Source organism: Lissotriton vulgaris, unplaced genomic scaffold, assembly GCF_964263255.1.
Source record: "Lissotriton vulgaris unplaced genomic scaffold, aLisVul1.2 SCAFFOLD_266, whole genome shotgun sequence".
NCBI lineage: Eukaryota > Metazoa > Chordata > Amphibia > Caudata > Salamandridae > Lissotriton > Lissotriton vulgaris.
This window is the reverse complement of record NW_028249712.1, coordinates 59981-73078: the sequence shown is the minus strand read 5'-3', so window position 1 is coordinate 73078 and position 13098 is coordinate 59981. Positions and strand designations below refer to the sequence as shown.

General features: G+C 40.2%; 1 protein-coding gene across 2 annotated transcripts in view; it reads right to left on the bottom strand.

Moving 5' to 3' along the window:
- LOC147663498 (nicotinamide N-methyltransferase-like) overlaps window positions 1-13098 on the bottom strand; it is a 162835-nt gene that overhangs the window by 100518 nt on the left and 49219 nt on the right. The gene's annotated exons all lie outside the window — the stretch shown is intronic.

Sequence of the window (13098 nt, the reverse complement as noted above, 5' to 3'; positions counted from 1 at the left end):
CAGATACCATGGGGAGCCGGATTGTTCACGGTAAAAGATTTATGCCATGCATTTTTCACCATACCATTACATTCAGACAGCAAATATCTTTTCTCGTTCAAATTCGACAACCATGTCTATGTTGGGAACCATGTCCCTCAGGAATACACAGAGAGTCCATCGATTTTCAATCAGATATTGAAAAAATGTCTTGAATCTCTGGTGCAATATATAGAAGGCCTGTTGGTGGCGTCTAAGACTCGAAATGACTGTGTTGTTGATACCCTTGCATTGCTGAATCATTTGGCAGAAGGAGGGCATAAAGTGTCACCTGAGAACTTGCAATTCTGCTCCACATCGGTAAAGTATCTGGGGCATCAGATAGAAAGAGGTGTCAGAAGAGTTACCTCTGAAAGAATCAAAATAATCAGAAACATGAATCTACCTCAGACACAGAAATAAATCAGAATGTTTCTTGGAGTTGTAGGTTACTGCAGGCAGTGGATTGTGGGATTTGCAGTCCTAGCTAAACCTCTGATACAGATGACAACGAAAAGAGCAAAAGACCCAGTAGAGTGGGATCACGAAAGCATGACTGCCTTTTTGCAGTTGTGAGACTGTCTCTGCTCAGCTCCACCTTTAGGGATGCCTGATTATTCAAAAGAATTTGCATTATTCTGTCATGCACGCGACAATAGTACATTGTCCGCTTTGACCCAAACTCATGGTTTAATGAGACGTCCTGTGCCATATTTTTCATCCACACTGGATCCAGTGGCATCTGCATTGCCAGGATGTCTGAAAGCACTAGCTGCAACCTGCATGAGTCTTGAGCCAAGTGAATCCATCATTATGGGACACCCTGTAACCGTGTATGTTCCGCATTCAGTGGTGATTCTGTTAACCAGAACACGTACTCAGTATTTGACTCCTAGTCGGCTGACTAAGTATGAGCGAATTCTTCTAGGTGCAGGGAATGTGACCATTGCCAGATGCACTGTTTTAAATCCAGCTACACTGTTACCTAAATCACACTTTGCAGAAGTGAAAGGGGAAGTTGAGCATGATTGCATCGACCTCACAGAGTACAGTACAAAGTCCCGACCAGACATAAAAGAAGAGCCATTGTTGACATTTGAATATAAGCTGTTTGTTGATGGCTCATGCATGAGACATGAGGAAGGAGGATTAAGTGCTACTTGTGCTGTGTGTACTTTTTGGAGTCCAGTGGAAGCATCCTATTTACCTGGAGTCAAGTCTGCACAAGTAGCCGAATTAGTTGCATTGACAAGAGCCTGCAAATTTGGATTTTTTTTTTAAGTAAACGTATACAATGACAGTATGGTTACGGGGTTGTGCATGACTTTGGCCACCTATGGATGCAAAGGGAGTTTCTGACTTCTTCAGGCACTGGAATTAATTCAATTACCAAAAGAAGTGGCTGAGGTCAAGTGTGCTGCTCACTAATCTGGAAATGACCGAGTGAAAGCAGATAACCGATATGCTGACCAACTAGCCCAGCATTGTGCCAAACATAAGATGGCAATAAATAAGAAAAACGATGAAAGTGGAAACAGCTGCCAACTTATGTTGCTTGAAAGAGTGAAAACATGGGAAGAAGTGAGAGATTTGCAAAATGAGGCAGAAATGAAGGAAAGGGAAGAGTGGGAGAAAATAGGATGTCAGAGAAGGGCTGAAGATGGTGTTATTGTTTACCTTGATAGGAGACCAGTGTTACCAGATTGTATGCTTGTTCCCATGGCTAGGATGTATCATGAAAGCTCACATATAGGTAGAAACGCGATGATTAAACAATTCAGACAGAGTTGGTTCAATGCGAGAGTCAGGAATGTAGCAGAGAGTCTTTGCCAGAGGTGTATAACATTCCAAAGAATGAATCCTGGTAAGAGAACTGTAGTATTACCAGGAAAGAGTAGAAAGCCAGAAGGTCCCTTCACACGACTCCAGATTGATTTCATCCAATTACCCCCTTGTCGAGGACTAAAGTACGTCCTAGTCATTGTCTGCCTGTTTTCAAAATGGGTGGAAGCCTACCCTAGACGCATAACATATAGCATCACTGTAGCTAAGTTACTACTGAGGGAACTCATACCACATTTCGGTTTTCCAGTAACGATTGAATCAGACCCATGGTTTCATTTTAATAATGAAATAATTTGTCTGATCTGTGAAGCATTTCAAATTGAGCAAAAACTGCACTGTGCATACTGCCCAGAGGCTTCTGGAGTGTTAGAACTACTGAATGGCACAATCAAGTCACAATTGTGAAAGAAGCATGAATCTACCCGATTGGAGTGGCCTGATGCTTTACCTCTTGTTCTGATGGGACTCAGAAGCATTCCAGACAGAAACACAGGCTTGAGTCCCCATGAAATACTCATGGGAAGACCAATGAAGCAGGCATGGGTACCAGGACACAAGCTGATAAATATATCTGATAATTTAGTGCTCGAGTACTGCAAAGAACTGGCTGACCAAGTGCATTTTATCTATCACCAGGTTGGGGAAGACGCTGTCGCCAGACAATCAACTCCAGCACATGACCTGAATCCAGGTGACTGAGTAGTGATAAAGGAACATACTCAAGAATCTTGACTAGCCCCAAGGTGGGGAGAGCCACATCAAGTGATATTGGTTACTACCACAGCTGTAAAGTGCAGGGAAATTCCAAACTGGATCCACCAAGTCACACCAAGAGAGTGACTGGACCTGATGAAATAGAGGCTGAAGGTTGCGCAGCTGAGGGGTCTCAAGAAGTTGATCCCAAAGTAGTTGATGAGGAACAACCGAGCACCTGTCAGGATGAATGGATTCCAGTAGTCGACATACCTGCAGATTTTGTGAGAACCAAGAGTCAAACCTATCTAGATAGACAGAGTGATAGTGAGGATGAGTCAGGAATAGAAGAATGTACTCAGATTACAGAAATCCAAGTCAAAAGTAATTCTGAGGAGGTCCAGATAAGGAAAGATCGGTGTAGTCAGACATTTGAAACTCAAGCCAGTACTCCAGAGTCTGAGGAGGGAAAGATAGGTATTAGGGCAAAAGCTCAGGCTGAAGACAATCAAGAAATCTAAAGACCTGAGCAGGACCAGATAGGAGTAAAAAAAGTGTTCAGGAAGAAGGCGGCGAACAATGTCAAAGTCAAGTACGGCAAACTCCTGAACAAGGCCATAATTAGTATCCAGGCAGAAGAAACAAAAATAAGACCTGGACCAAGTCAGATAGAGAGGAATTCAGAAGTTGACAAAGAAAAATAAGTGCCACAACTGAATAAAAATAAAAGAGCATTTGAAGAAAGTCAAAGCACAGTGCCAGCTAAAAGACTCAGAAAAGAAGATAAGTGGCCTAGTTTTGTCAAAAGACTGAAATTTCGCCTTAAAACAATAAATGAAGAACCAGAGCAAGTAAATGAAATATCAAGCCAAGCTGGACCATCCACAGAGCAACAACGAAGGAGGAGTCCATGTTTGAAAAGAATAAATAACAAGTTCAGAGGACCTGAGTGGACGTTCGTCATACTTGAAGATTTCGAAAATCTAGAATTGAGTGATGACGAACTGATTGTTGATCAGACTGACGAAGCAGTGAGACCAACTTGAGAAAAGAAGCACAGGTTAAAGTCTGTGGAAAAGTTACAAAGAGGGGATAAAATCTCCTTAGTCAGAAATGGCTGATTATAATGTTAACGGAAGACCGAAAATAAATTGTTTAAAGACATGTTGTAGAATATGCACATGTAGTATAGTAATAGTAGATATAGTATGGTTTGGATTGGCATTAGCTATACCTTACCTAATGAACAAAGAAATGGAGAATTACACTGACATACCTGAGAAAGTAGTTTTACCTAAGATACTAGAAATACATACACATGAGAAAGCAGTTAGACTTAAGCAACCTGGAGTAGATTTAGAAGCACCAGATGAGGGAGACTTACATTATAGAAGAGCTAGAAATGGAATTCATTTAAATGTATTTGCTAATTTGTTAGTACATTATGTAGAAGGTATGTAAATCAGTCACTGCTACGTGTGCATGAAGTTGCCCACATCAGTAGCTTAAGGGGTCACTTACCATCACTTACCTCTGACCTGTGAATTTTAATTCACATCACTTTTAAATGTCACTGCACTGCAACCAAGATCCCCATAGAATCAACTATTCACATCTAGAGGTTTAATTACAGCACCTGTTTGTAATAGGTAAAAACATCCGCAAGCTCCCCTTTCCTAAGGGAAGGGTTGTAGCCCTTAGTGCCACTAATGTGACATTAGGAGGAGACCCAGATGATGAAATATGTCACCACTGGTGACTGATGGGAATCCATCCATTTAAAAGTGTTTGTTCTTCAAAGTTTCCTTTCTGAGTTGAATGAATCAGATTGATACTTTTGTTAGCTTTGATTATTTGTATTGCTTAGTAGACCCGTGGATATTTGTGCGGCTTACTCATATGTTTTTGGGGAATACATCCATGCTAGGTCTATAAATGTTTCCCTGAGACCCTTTTGTATATAGTAGATTTTTGTGAATATACATATATATATCCCAACGTAGTTTTTGCAAATTCCAAGCCACTGTCACGGCGGGCAACACGGCAGGGACGCCACTCCCATAAATCCCAACAAAATCCAGTACGCGAGAAATAAAACCCACTGGTGCTGTGGCCTCAATTTCATCGATGTTTAATTATACAGCAATGGGTACCCAACGCGTTTCGCAGTTAACCTCACTGCTTGTTCACGGTAAGTTGCAGAAGTCACTTTCACATATTTAAAGGTACATGGTTCAATTACACTTTGTGAAGATAGACATAGTAAACATACTATTCCATTCAATGTTGGCGCAATTTCAGAATTGTTTGTTTAAAGATTCTTTTGGATCATAACAAATTGTTTAAATTAATATAACTGAATGAAACCACCATTCTTTATCGACCTTGATTATTTAGACACTTACATTCAACCCAAGTGGGTATTTTGCAAATAGATTGTTTGTCTGATAAAGTTGTTTGAATAAACAAAAAAACAAAAAACACATTATTTTCTGTTTGGTCGTGAGTCTCGCCCCAGTTGGCTAATCTTAATTCATTTAGTTTGCAATAAATTTATCTTTGATATCAGTCGTCAAGCTCTAGTGAGCTATTTTCAAAGTATTCCTTAGAATCAATCATATTCTTCAAATTCTTCATTTCTGCAACAAAATCAAAATATACTCTGTGTTACAAAGTTAATGAATTGTCTCATTACAACATGGCAACGGAGAGAAGCACTAAGCGGAAGGAGGCTGCAAGTAAGCTATTTACAAAAACTACAAATATAGAGACTGCCTCGTCAGTAGCACAAACCGCTACCAGTGTCACAGATGACAAGCGCAAACTATGGGAGGCGTTGTGGAAAGCATTAAAAAAAGAACGATCCAAAGGCTGGGAGGCATTGGCTCTACAACAATATGTGGATGTCGGAAGAGTACTACGAGGTCTACGGATTTATATTATCCCCACTTTTCAGAACCCTGATCCGGAAATGATAAATGAATGGATGGGCAACAATGAAGACTGTTCAATGAATATGCTAAGAATACTCATTAAATATGCTGAAAAAGAGTGCAATAAATTAAATGATGAAATAGAGGAGATAACTGTGAAACTAAAAGACCTCTACAGTCCAGAAGAATTTGAACTGGAAATGAATAAAATAACCAAAAGATTATTGAAAATCGAGGAAGAAATCAAACAAAAGAAATTAACGAAATTCGAAAGAGACGAAGCGTATTATAAAAATGGACAGATTCTCACATTCAGTAAAAAATTTGACCACCATTTAAGAAAAGATGCAATTGAGAAAGATAAGGACAAGCAAGACACAACAACCCCTCCGACTGTGGAAACGGAACCATTACAGGGTGAAACAAGCAATGCATTGGCTACTTCAAGGGATCCTAATAACCCCAGTAGCATGGAAGGAGTAAAAGACCGTTTTTTAAAGGAGATCACGCTTATGGCAAAAGGAAGGGCACAAAATATCCAAGCCAGCAGCGAATGTCCAGGACAAAACCGAGGACAAGGAGGCAGAGGAGGAAAAGGGAGGAACTACGCCCCCAACAGCACAGGAGGAACTCCAGTGAGAATGCTAACCAGGGGAAGACAAGTGAAAAAATTAACAACATGACAGTGGTAAACCTCTCTAATTATTTACTCTCTGATGTTGAACTAGATGTTTTAGCTAAAGGATTATCTTTCTGTCCATCGTCAGGTTTTAATTACACTGAAACTAGAATAGATCTTTTTAAGTTTATCAGAAAGTTGAAACTAAAAAATCGGTTTGCCATACATAAAAATAGAAAATCACAGGGTGTCTCTGAAGTTCCAACAAGTCTGAATGTCCATGACATTGACATACTACATGTTGTACAGGAACTGGGAAATCCTGAAGGATATATTGATGATCTCTTCCTGAACCTCATTAATACAGGAATAGATATCGACATGAGCAGTGGAAGTAATTTTAAACCGAAATCCACCTTCATCCCACAAATCAATAATGATGCAATAAATTGCTTCGAAAGAGGGATGATTAAAGAACTTATGAACATCGATAAGAAAAGATGCATAAGCAAACAAAATTTGTCAAAACAACAAATAGATGCCATTAAGACATTGTGAAAAATAATCAGAACCAAGGAGATGGAAATGGGGGTAAACCAAGAGATAGAATGAACAGAGAGGAGGCCAAGAAGAAATTTTCTTGTCATGGGTGTGGACCTATGCCAGATTCTGGGAGCCAAGCAAATAACAAGGTGGATACCACAAATTGGGAGGGAAGTGGAAGGAGAGACGCAGTGACATCACAATTTCTTTTGACTGACACATTTTTTGAGGAAGATAGTTACTGACGGTGCCTGAAAGGGGAGGACGAGGAGTACGTATTTGGCGCATCCTTGCCGGTAGATCAGTCAGGTCCATATATTGAGGGAAAAGTTGAGGGAAATTATGTTACCTTTTTGTTGGATACTGGCGCTACCTGTTCTACTGTGAGAACAGCAGACATTCCAAACCTACCCCTCTCGGGAGAAGCGATCCAAGTAGTGGGCGTTTCTAATAAACAAATTAGTAGCCCCATTACAGAACCCATCGAAATCAGAATAGGTAATTTCAAAGAAATGCACACGTTTGTAGTGTGCGACTCCAGTCCAGTAAACCTATTAGGTAGGGACTTGCTGTGCAAAATGAATTGCACAATCTTTTGCACCCCAGGTGGTGTTGAAATTCAAACTCCAGATGAAGATGGAGTTTATAAATTAATGTTGGCCAAACAAAAAACAGAGATTAAAAAGATGCTAGTGGAAGACCTCCTGAAAGAATTGCAGCATACGGTGAATCCTGAAGTGTGGGATTTCAATGGGAAAGATGTAGGATTAATAGCAAATGTTGCCCCAGTAAAAGTGACAGTGAAAGAAGGTGCAGTTTACCCAAACATTCGACAATACAAAATGAGCCCAGAAATAAAAGCAGGTGTTGCAGCAGAAATAAAGTGATTGGTTGAGCAAGGCATTTTACAAGAAATAATGAGCAGTCCATGTAATTCACTGATAATTGGCATAAATAAACCGAGCGGGAAATATAGGGTCATACAAGACCTTCGCAAAATTAATAAAACCGTCGTCCTATGTTGTCCAGTTGTGCCAAATCCTGCAGTGATTTTGTATCAGATACCGTGGGGAGCCGGATGGTTCACGGTAATAGATTTATGCCATGCATTTTTCACCATACCATTACATACAGATAGCAAATATCTTTTCTCGTTCAAAATCGACGACCATGTCTATGTTGGGAACCATGTCCCTCAGGGATACACAGAGAGTCCATCGATTTTCAAGCAGATATTGAAAAAATGTCTTGAATCTCTGGTGCAATATATAGACGACCTCTTGGTGGCGTCTAAGACTAGAAATTACTGTGTTGTTGATACCCTTGCTTTGCTGAATCATTTGGCAGAAGGAGGGCATAAAGTGTCACCTGAGAACTTGCAATTCTGCTCCACATCGGTAAAGTATCTGGGGCATCAGATAGAAAGAGGTGTCAGAAGAGTTACCTCTGAAAGAATCAAAATAATCAGAAACATGGATCTAACTCAGACACAGAAAGGAATCAGAATGTTTCTTGGAGTTGTAGGTTACTCCAGACAGTGGATTGTGGGATTTGCAGTCCTAGCTAAACCTCTGATACAGATGACAACGAAAAGAGCAAAAGACCCAGTAGAGTGGGATCACGAAAGCATGACTGCCTTTTTGAAGTTGTGGGACTGTCTCTGCTCAGCTTTACGGATGCCTGATTATTCAAAAGAATTTGAATTATTCTGTCATGTACGCGACTATTGTGCATTGTCTGCTTTGACCCAAACTCATGGTTTAATGAGACGTCCTGTGGCATATTTTTCATCCACACTGGATCCAGTGGCATCTGCATTGCCAGGATGTCTGAAAGCAGTAGCTGCAACCTGCATGAGTCTTGAGCCAAGTGAATCCATCTGTATGGGACACCCTGTAACCGTGTATGTTCCACATTCAGTGGTGATTCTGTTAACCAGAACACATACTCAGTATTTGACTCCTAGTCGGCTGACTAAGTATGAACCAATTCTTTTAGGTGCATGGAATGTGACCATATTCAGTTGCACTGTTTTAAATCCAGCTACACTGTTACCTGAATCACACTTCGCAGAAGTGAAAGGGGAAGTTGAGCATGATTGCATCGACCTCGCAGAGTACAGTACAAAGCCCCGACCAGACATATAAGAAGAGCCATTGTTGACATTTGAATATAAGCTGTTTGTTGATGGCTCATGCATGAGACATGAGGAAGGAGGATTAAGTGCTACTTATGCTGTGTGTACTTTGTGGAGTCCGGTGGAAGCATCCTATTTACCTGGAGTCAAGTCTGCACAAGTAGCCGAATTAGTTGCATTGACAAGAGCCTGCAAATTTGGGAAAAATTTTAAAGTAAACATATACACTGACAGTCAGTATGGTTACGTGGTTGTGCATGGCTTTGGCCAACTATGGATGCAAAGTGAGTTTCTGACTTCTTCAGGTACTCCTATTAAAAATGGACATTATGTAAATGACTTACTGGAATCAATTCAATTACCAAAAGAAGTGCTGTGGTCAAGTGTGCTGCTCACTAATCTGGGAATGACCGAGTGACAGCAGATAACCGATATGCTGACCAACTAGCCCAGCATTGTGCCAAACATAGGATGGCAATAAATAGGAAAATCCATGCACGTGGAAACAGCTGCAAACTTATGTTGCTTGAAAGAGTGAAAACATGGGAAGAAGTGAGAGATTTGCAAAATGAGGCAGAAATGAAGGAAAAGGAAGAGTGGGAGAAAATAGGATGTCAGAGAAGGGCTGAGGATGGTGTTATTGTTTACCTTGATGGGAGACCAGTGTTCCCAGATTGTATGCTTGTTCCTATGGCTTGGATGTATCATGGAAGCTCACATATAGGTAGAGACGCGATGATTAAACAGTTCAGATAGAGTTGGTTCAATGCGAGAGTCAGGAATGTAGCAGAGAGTCTGTGCCAGAGGTGTATAACATGCCAAAGAATGAATCCTGGTAAGAGAACTGTAGTATTACCAGGAAAGATTAGAAAGCCAGAAGGTCCCTTCACACGACTCCAGATTGATTTCATCCAATTACCCCCTTGTCGAGGACTAAAGTACGTCCTAGTCATTGTCTGCCTGTTTTTAAAATGGGTGGAAGCCTACCCTACACGCAGAAATGATAGCATCACTGTAGCTAAGTTACTACTGAGGGAACTCATACCACATTTTGGTTTTCCAGTAATGATTGAATCAGACCCAGGGTTTCATTTTAATAATGAAATAATTTGTCTGATCTGTGAAGCATTCCAAATTGAGTAAAAACTGCACTGTGCATTCCGCCCAGAGGCTTCTGGAGTGGTAGAACAACTGAATGGCACAATCAAGTCACAATTGTGAAAGATGTATGAATCTACCAGATTGGAGTGGCCTGATGCTTTACCTCTTGTTCTGATGGGACTCAGAAGCATTCCAGACAGAAACACAGGCTTGAGTCCCCATGAAATACTCATGGGAAGACCAATGAAGCAGGCATGGGTACCAGGACACAAGCTGATAAATATATCTGATAATTTAGTGCTTGAGTACTGCAAAGAACTGGCTGACCAAGTGCATTCTATCTCTCACCAGGTTGGGGAAGACGCTGTCGCCAGACAATCAACTCCAGCACATCACCTGAATCTAGGTTACTGAGTAGTGATAAAGGAACATACTCAAGAATCTTGCCTAGCACCAAGGTGGGGAGAGCCACATCAAGTGATATTGGTTACTACCACAGCTGTAAAGTGCAGGGAAATTCCAAACTGGATCCACCAAGCCACACCAAGAGAGTGACTGGACCTGATGAAATAGAGGCTGAAGGTTGCGCAGCTGAGGGGTATCAAGAAGTTGATCCCAAAGTAGTTGATGAGGAACAACCTAGCACCTGTCAGGATGAATGGATTCTAGTAGTCGACATACCTGCAGATTCTGTGAGAACTAAGAGTCAAACCTATCTACATAGACAGAGTGATAGTGAGGATGAGTCAGGAAAAGAAGAATGTACTCCGATTACAGAAATCCAAGTCAAAGGTAATTCTGAGGAGGTCCAGATAAGGAAAGATCGGTGTACTCAGACATTTGAAACTCCAGCCAGTACTCCAGAGTCTGAGGAGGGAACGATAGGTATTAGGGCGAAAGCTCAGGCTGAAAACAATCAAGAAATCTAAAGACCTGAGCAGGACCAGATAGGGGTAGAAAATGTGTTCAGGAAGAAGAAGGCGAACAAAGTCAAAGTCAAGTACAGCAAACTCCTGAACAAGGCCAGATTAGTATCCAGGCAGAAGAAACGAAAATAAGACCTGGACCAAGTCAGATAGAGAGGAATTCAGAAGTTGACAAAGAAAAAGTAGTGCCACAACTGAATAAAAATAAAAGAGCATTTGAAGAAAGTCAAAGCACAGTGCCAGGTAAAAGTCTCAAAAAACAAGATAAGTGGCCTAGTTTTGTCAAAAGACTGAAATTTCGCCTTAAAACAATAAGGAAGAACCAGAGCAAGTAAATGAAATATCAAGCCAAGCTGGACCATCCACAGAGCATTAACGAAGGAGGAGTCCATGTTTGAAAAGAATAAATAACAAGTTCAGAGGACCTGAGTGGACGTTCGTCATACTTGAAGATTTCGAAAATCTAGAATTGAGTGATGACGAACTGATTGTTGATCAGACTGACGAAGAAGTGAGACCAACTCGAGAAAAGAAGCACAGGTTAAAGTCTGTGGAAAAGTTACAAAGAGGGGATAAAATCTCCTTAGTCAGAAATGGCTGATTATAATGTTAACGGAAGACCAAAAATAAATTGTTTAAAGACATGTTGTAGAATATGCACATGTAGTATAGTAATAGTAGTTATAGTATGGTTTGGATTGGCATTAGCTATACCTTACCTAATGAGCAAAGAAATGAAGAATTACACTAATATAACTGAGCAAGTAGGTTCACCTAAGACACTAGACATACATACACATGAGAAAGCAGTTAGTCTTAAGCAACCTGGAGTAGATTTAGAAGCACCAGATGAGTGAGACTTACATTATAGAAGAGCTAGAAATAGAACTCATTTAAATGTATTTGCTAGTACATTATGTAGAAGGTATGTAAATCAGTGACTGCTACGTGTGCATGAAGTTGCCCACGTCAGTAGCTGAAGGGGTCACTTACCATCACTTACCTCTGACCTGTGAATTTTAATTCACATCACTTTTAAATGTCACTGCACTGCAACCAAGATTCCCATAGAATCGACTATTCACATCTAGAGGTCTAATTACAGCGCATGTTTGTAATAGGTAAAAACATCCGCAAGCTCCCCTTTCCTAAGGGAATGGTTGTAGCCCTTAGTGCCACTAATGTGACATTAGGAGGAGAACCAGTTGATGAAATATGTCACCACTGGTTACTGATGGGAATCCATCCATTTAAAGGTGTTTGTTCTTCAAAGTGTCCTTTCTGAGTTGAATGAATCAGATTGATTCTTTTGTTAGCTTCGATTATGTGTCTTGCTTTTGCTTAGTAGACCCGTGGATATTTGTGTTGCTTACTCATATGTTTTTGGGGAATATATCCATGCTAGGTCTATAAACGTTTCCCTGAGACCCTTTTGTATATAGTAGATTTTTGTGAATATACATATATATATATATATATCCCAACGTAGTTTTTGCAAATTCCAAGCCACTGTCACGGCGGGCAACACGGCAGGGACGCCACTCCCATAAATCCCAACAAAATCCAGTACGCGAGAAATAAAACTCACTGGTGCCGTGGCCTCAATTTCATCGGTATTCAATTATACAGCAACGGGTGCCCAACGCGTTTCGCAGTTAACCTCACTGCTTGTTCACGGGTAAGTTGCAGAAGTCACTTTCACATATTTAAAGGTACATGGTTCAATTACACTTTGTAAAGATAGACATAGTAAACATACTATTGCATTCAATTTTGGCGCAATTTCAGAATTGTTTGTTTAAAGATTCTTTTGGATCATAACAAATTGTTTAAATTAATATAAATGAATAAAACAACCACTCTTTATCGACCTTGATTATTTAGACGCTTACATTCAACCCAAGTGGGTATTTTGCAAATAGCTCGTTTGTCTGATAAAGTTGTTTGAATAAACAAAAAACAAAAAAAACATTATTTTCTGTTTGGTCGTGAGTCTCGCCCCAGTGGGCTAATCTTAATTCATTCAGTTCGCAATAAATGTATCTTTGATATCAATCGTCAAGCTCTAGTGAGCTATTTTCAAAGTATTCCTTAGAATCAATCATATTCTTCAAATTCGTCATTTCTGCGACAAAATCAAAATATACTCTGTGTTACAAAGTTAATGAATTGTCTCTCAAACAAAATAACCAAAACTTGGTAAAAACTTTAAAAGATGCACATCGGCGGAAGGGTATGACTATGGACTGTACTGCTTTATCTCAGGCGTATCGATATCTCTTC